General features: G+C 43.1%; 1 pseudogene; it reads right to left on the bottom strand.

Moving 5' to 3' along the window:
- Positions 1-3,989: 3,989 nt before the first annotated feature.
- Positions 3,990-4,276, bottom strand: LOC129501629 (small nuclear ribonucleoprotein E-like; annotated as a pseudogene).
- Between the last annotated feature and the right edge of the window lie 1,373 nt (positions 4,277-5,649).

Raw genomic sequence — 5,649 nt, forward strand, 5'->3', positions numbered from 1 at the left:
ATGTGGGCCTTTATAACTTCTCATCAAGCAGGCATTGGCTCTGAGCAGCCCCTTGGTGGGCACCAACCTTGGGAGAGGTGGTTTCCCATAGCCAAGGGCAATGCCCAGGGAGGGGCTCAGCTTTGAGGCCATCATAGCCTAGAGCCCCAGGGTTGGGAGGAAGGGCACATCACTACAGGAAGGGGTCTGTCGGGAGCACCGAAGTTTCCACGATGCCTCTGTTCTCACTTAGGCTTCACCTGCTCATTTACTCTTGCCAGTAGGTCTTAAGAGGACCAACCTCTTGAAAAAGAAATCAACAGACCGCCACAGGCATTTTTTAAATCAAGGAGACATCTGAGAGCTTGTAGTTCATTTCTGTTGTGAGATGGCGAAGGAAAATGGGCACTCCTACGTACTGCTCTCCTCCCAGCACAGCATCTGGGTAGGAACTCTGAAAATACCTTCAGAGGATACCAAAAGCACCACTATTCTTAGGCATTACACCCACTTTTAGGAAGAGAAAGGAAATGACACACAAAAATAAAAATATAAATAATATGAAAAGACCAACAATGAGATGAAGGTGCCTAAATCGGTTCTCAGCAAAAGACCCAAGGGAGGACTATATGGAGCACTATGAGCAAAGAAAGTATTAGGAATCACATTCTAAATCTGTATTTGAGAAATTGATTATTCCTGCCTACTAAACCTTGAAAAATAAATCCCTGTAATAGTTGTAGCAATGTGGGATATTCTCAGGAGAGTAAGAGGTAGCCTGACTCAAAAAACTTACGGTTTTGTAAACAAAAGTTTGCATTTAACTTTCTTTCTTTGTTTTTTATGATTTTATTTATTTGAGAGAGTTGGTCAAAAAGAAATAAGGAGCAGAGGGAGAGGGAGAAGCAGACTCCCCTGCTTAGCAGGGAGCCCAATGAGGGACTCGATCCCAGGACTTTGGGATCACAACCCGAGCCAAGGCAGAGGCTTAATGGACTGAGCCACCCAGGCACCCTGCATTTAACTCTTATGTTGGGTTCATCTGTTTTTTTTCAGACTTTATGTAATTGTTCTGAGTCTGACAATTTAAAACATGTTAACTAAATCCTTTCTTTAAAAACAGGGCTTAGAGGATCCCTGGGTGGCTCAGCAGTTTAGCGCCTGCCTTTGGCCCAGGGCGCGATCCTGGAGTCCCGGGATCGAGTCCCGTGTTGGGCTCCCAGCATGGAGCCTGCTTCTCCCTCTGCCTGTGTCTCTGCCTCTCTCTTTATGTCTATCATAAATAAATAAAAATAAATCTTTAAAAATAATAAAATAAAATAAAATTAAATTAAATTAAAAAATATAAAATAAAATAAAATAAAATAATAAAATAAATAAAATAAAATAAAATAAAATAATAAAATAAAATAAAATAAAATAATAAAATAAAATAAAATAAAATAAAATAAAATAAAATAAAATAAAATAAAATAAAATAAAATAAAATAAAATAAAATAAAATAAATAAAAACAGGGCTTTGGGGCAGCCCAGATGGCTCAGCGGTTTAGTGCCGCCTTCAGCCCAGGGCCTGATCCTGGAGACCCGGGATAGAGTCCCACTTCGTGTTCCCTGCATGGAGCCTGCTTCTCCCTCTGCCTGTGTCTTTGCCTCTTTCTCTCTCTGTGTGTCTCTTGTGAATAAATAAATAAAATCTTTAAAAAAAAAACAGGGCTTTGGACTTATGAAATATTTTATTTGAAAAAGTTCACTGTGGCACAAATACTAAGAAATTGATAAAGATGTGTTAAATGATTTTTTAAAAACTTACATCTAAACAGCTCCTTGAGAAATTCTTTTAATAAACGACCAAAGCTATTCAATAAATATCAGAAAACTGAAAGATAAAGTTCATTTATGTCATACCATAACATCTATCCCTAATCAGTCCTGGTAATTCAAAAATTAAAAGGTTTTTTTTTCAATTAATAGTAAAGTTATTTACTAATTATGCAATTTGATTTCACACTGGTGGGGTATCTACTATGTACAAGGCATATATTACGCAGAGGAAGTCACTAAAAGTGACCCTTTCGGAGACACTCCACTTGGGCTGTGGTGAAGAAAAGCATTCAAGTGTAGGAAGGCTAATCATTACAAAAATATTATCTATAAAGTGCAGGCAGCCCCTGGTTTCCTGAATTGGTGAGCTTCCAGAAAGCTGTTTACAGACTTCATTTGCCCAGGGAAGCAATGTCACAAACGGGGCTGGTTTCCAGATGAGACCTCCTGACACAGTACTAGCAGCTCCAGCCCAAGGTCTGGGGGCAAGAAGTTACGAGCGACAGGAAGGAGAGCATGGTACTGTCTCCCTCCTTTGCCAGATCCAGAGTCCTGCTGCAGCCAAGTTTTGGACCAAAGAGAGCCTTCAGAGAGCATTCTCCCTTCCCCACACACCCCTTCTCAAAGCTCTACCATATTCCAGCCTCCTAGCATGCCGGCCAACTACTAAGTCCTGCAGCGCCCCCTCAGGCCCAGGTCACTGCCACAAATTCTACAGCTCATTCATTCCCATCCAGTCAACTTGACCCATCCCTTCAAAATTTAGGTTTTTTATCCAGGAATTAGGAGGAAAGAATCTAACTGAATGAATTCATGCTCAAGTATGAATGATGAGTCCTTAAAGCTCTAAAAGACAAGGGTGTAACTTTTAGAGAAAACACTTGTTAAGCCAAGGGTTGAGAATAACAGCCCATTAACAGTGATGTTGTGGGGGGGAGGCATCATAGGAGAATAATGAATATGTATTGAGCATTGAACACATGCCAGAAACTCACGCTGCTTCACTAGACCCTCTTAAGAACACGTTCGGGTAAGTGTGCTATTCCCCTAGTTTTACAAAAGACAACCGTGGGGTTTGGAGAGACTAGCATCTTAGTGAGTGCTAGAAGATGGTCGGCCTCATCCTGTCTCCACCATGCCAAAGTCAACCAGTCGTCACCTGGGGGTGGGCAGTTCGCCTAGGCCACTCTTCCTCTGCACTTCCTTCTCTTCCTTGTACTGAAACCAGGGATCCTCTAAAAGCTAATTTTTTTTCCAGAGTGTGACAGTAGGGACAACAGAGAAACTGAGGCAGCAATGGATGGATACTACTATAGCATATTTATATAAATGCAACTGCTACTGAGTGGGGTGTGAATCAGGACCTGCTGGTATACTACACTCTCTAAAAGGAGAAGACAGCATCTTAACTTCTTCAGTGTATTTATCCCCCATGCATCAGCATCTACCTATGTAAAGTATGGTTTATAGGTTCTTTTCCAACATTTTAGGCCTCAATTAACGAGAGAGTCTTTAAGTTAATGCAAGTGTTATCATCTGTACCAAAACTGACTTTAAACCCATTCATCTCATTACTACAGCTTTCCAACAGTATAGCAAGGCATTAAAAAAGGAATCTGATGGGGGATCCCTGGGTGGCTCAGTAGTTTAGAGCCTGCCTTCAACCCGGGGTGTGATCCTGGAGCCCCAGGATCGAGTCCCACATAGGGTTCCCTGCATGGAGCCTGCTTCTCCCTCTGCCTGTGTCTCTGCCTCTTTCTCTCTCTCTGTGTCTTTCATGAATAAATTTTTTAAAAAAGAATCTGATGTACTTTTTAATGTAAAACGAGCACAGTGTATAGAATAAAAAACACAGGAGAAAGTCTCCCGCTGCAGGGCTGGTGTGAGCCCTGTGCCCCAGGCCAGTAGTTAGGTCCAGCAGCTCACAGATCAATGTTCCAGACGCCTGATCATTCATCTTCCCAACTGCTGATTATTGACAGAACCCCAAGTGTACATGGGAAATTTTTGCCTGTCCATAGCAATATCTTTTTTAATAAAAACAATCCCGCAGCATTTATTGTCATCTGGTAATAACATAAAGGTAATCAAAACAATACGAACAAATGTTTTAGAAGTACACTCCCAAAGAAAGGACATCTAAAAAAACAAACTACATGACTTTCTCAAGAATTTCTCACTTCATGGATCACTTCTGGTCGGAGACACTTTGGAGCAGGGCAATATTCTCTCTTTTCAGCATGACCTGACCCAGGTGCTTTCTTGACTTTGTCTTAGAATGACTCTCTTCCGCGTTATTTAATATAAGGTTCGCATACTCTTATCAAAACCAATGACACGGCCCTCCAACTGCATGTTCACTTGCTCATAAAGCCACACCTGAATCCGAGATCTATTTTGCAAGATTCTGAAGATGAGGCTGATGGGCTGTGCCATCACCTTCTGCAGTTTCTGCCTCTGGCCACCGCATGCCATGGTGGAAGCTGACAGAAGGCCACATGCCACCTCAGAAAGTGCCCAGAGCAATCTGATCGGCCTTTAAGGACCTGCCTCTTTCCCACCCTCAGTATCCATGGTGCAGGTTGGATTCCCCTCACTCCAGGGCTTTGTGCTACACACATGACCTGGCTAAGCACCTCATCTCCTGGCCACAGTGTGTAGAGCAAGAGCCCAATCATTCCAGTGAGACTCACTCCAAAGAACTGTGTATAAAGGGCTGCTGGAGGCCAATAGGTAGAAAGAAACTACCTGAGAGGGAAGAAGCCCAGAGCCAAGCAATTCTGAGGAAAGGTAAGAAGGAGGAGAGGGGCAGAGACCAAGAGACCTGATGGCATCGTTTGAAGCTCTGCATCCAGCCTGCAGCCAGTATACTCTCTGTTGAAGCCACAGCCAGAAAGAGTTGAGCTCCCATCGCTTACAAAGGAAGAGTCCTGAATGAGACATCTCTGTGCCTGAGCTCTACTCATCTCATTAGACATCTGCATTCCTGCCCACTTCTCCCCAAATGTTCCCATTATTATGATGGGAACTGTGTGTTCCTGAGCCTGGTGCCCCTGGAAGAACCACAGGCCCATCCTCAGGAGCAGGTGCATCTCCTGGCTCCTGGCACATCAGGCATGCATCTCCCCACCCTGCCCCCAGGCCCCCGCACCCTCCTTCTCATAGGCTGCTGCCCTAAGCAGAGAGTCAGGCTTCCAGGCTCAGAGCTCCAGGTTAGGTCTACGGCTGGTTTCTTCTAAAGGGAGTTAAGAGTGCTTCTGCCTTTAACTTAAAGCTCTTTCTTCAAAATGACTCCAGAGTGTGGGCTTTTACATTTTCTAGCAAATCTATTTGTCAAATATGGCCATGGGATCACTGAAAGAAAATGAGTAGTCCATTCACACTAGTGCTGCTCCAAACTAGGCCAACAGCAGTTACCTTTAGGTAACTGAGCCTCCGTATCTCCTATGAAAAGGAATCCCCATGGTTTTATTTACTTAAAAGTGGGGTGTCTACACTACTTGATAGTGACATTAATCTTTTGTGTATATTTAATATTTCCCCTACTAAGAGGACAAATATCTGGAGGGCAGGAGCCTTAGATCCACAGAAGCTAGAACAGAGACATGTGAGTAAAGCCCAAGGGCAGCAAACGTTGACCCCTGAGAGGGATATCTAAGAGGATTCCAAATCACATCCTCTAGGAAAGAAATCTCACCTCTCAGTGGTTTGGTCCCAAAGAAGTCTCTCTACGAGGGAGCAGAAATAAACTTCCAGGAAACAGAATCCCATATTAACAATAAACTCCAGTTGTGACCAAATTAGGGTTCCAATTATATATTGGTCTCAGTAAATGCTGCAGGCCATAG

This window comes from Nyctereutes procyonoides, unplaced genomic scaffold (genome assembly GCF_905146905.1).
Source record: "Nyctereutes procyonoides isolate TBG_1078 unplaced genomic scaffold, NYPRO_anot_genome, whole genome shotgun sequence".
Classification (NCBI taxonomy): Eukaryota; Metazoa; Chordata; class Mammalia; order Carnivora; family Canidae; genus Nyctereutes; species Nyctereutes procyonoides.